We start from the raw sequence: 1,264 nt of genomic DNA on the forward strand, positions 1-1,264 counted from the left end.
CTTCTTCTTCTTCTTCTTCTTCTTCTTCTTCTTCTTCTTCTTCTTCTTCTTCTACTTCATTTCAAACAATCTCTCTGTTTGTTACTGAGTCGTTTCTCTTTCACTCAACGAAACCAACAACAAGATTCTCTTACATTCACAACCGTGCAAAAGCGTTCATTACCTCAGCCATCTGTTCTCTGGTAGCAGTCATGTAGGTATCCGGGGGTACCCACTCTCAAACACGCACACCTCGTGAACACGTTGTCATGAGTAATAAATGTTTCTACTCCGTGACCAAAAGTGCATCACCTACTATGTACGCACACCTACGCAAGGTTGGAGAAAAGGGCACCCGGAACGCGCGAGGAGAAAGGGGGGGGGGGGCAATGGAGAGGTATATTTTATCATTCATTTCCTTGTCAGAGAGCTTAATAGTATGATACCACAAGAAGTGCGGCTATGGCGCCACCCACGAAAAGGAACGGGGGGAGCGTCGTGTGGCTTCTCTGTGACGCTGAGCGGCCATGTTGGTGAGGGAAACAGCCAGTGCTATCACGCTGCACAGCCTGTAGGTTTAATTTTAGTAACAGTTTTACAGATTAGAAGTGTTACAGGAGAGTATCAAACACAAAAAAGGAGGAGAGATATGGACGTCAGATGTTTGATAGGAAAGAAGGAGCAAACCACATCAGAGCACCCGCCAACCACCCGCTGGCCTGTAGTTTATGTAGTTCTTTTCTGGGTGGGAAGCGTTGGGTTTCTAGCACCAGCTATTGCTATTTAATCATATAATGTTCATTCATATGCCGCACCAACTGACCGACTGATGGAAACCTAAACGTGAGAAACAAATAGACAATAGATTAATGTCTCACGACGTGGTGGAATCAGGCGCTCGTCAATTGTTGGATATATGGAGTTATTGGTATCGTCTTAAAGCTTGTTTATTTCCCTGTCTTTCTACACAAAAAAATCCATCTATCATGAATAAAAGTCGAGATATTTGCGATTGAAGGAGGCGGGAGTCGCCTGGTTTCAAAGGTATTATTATCGAAAAAGTGTCCACCAAAATGTGGCTATTTCCAAAGCTTGAGAGTTGTTGAAACGGAAAATTTACATTTTGTATGATTTTAGACAATGTTTTTCAGTAAAAAGCCTCGCATAAATGTTTTTAAATAGGCATAAAACGTGTTGCGCTAAAAAAAATCTCCACCAAAAACTCGTTGCTATCTTCGATTTCATTATTTTAACTAGCGTCTATACATATATATATATATATATT

Source organism: Aplysia californica, unplaced genomic scaffold, assembly GCF_000002075.1.
Source record: "Aplysia californica isolate F4 #8 unplaced genomic scaffold, AplCal3.0 scaffold00802, whole genome shotgun sequence".
Lineage (NCBI taxonomy): Eukaryota > Metazoa > Mollusca > Gastropoda > Aplysiida > Aplysiidae > Aplysia > Aplysia californica.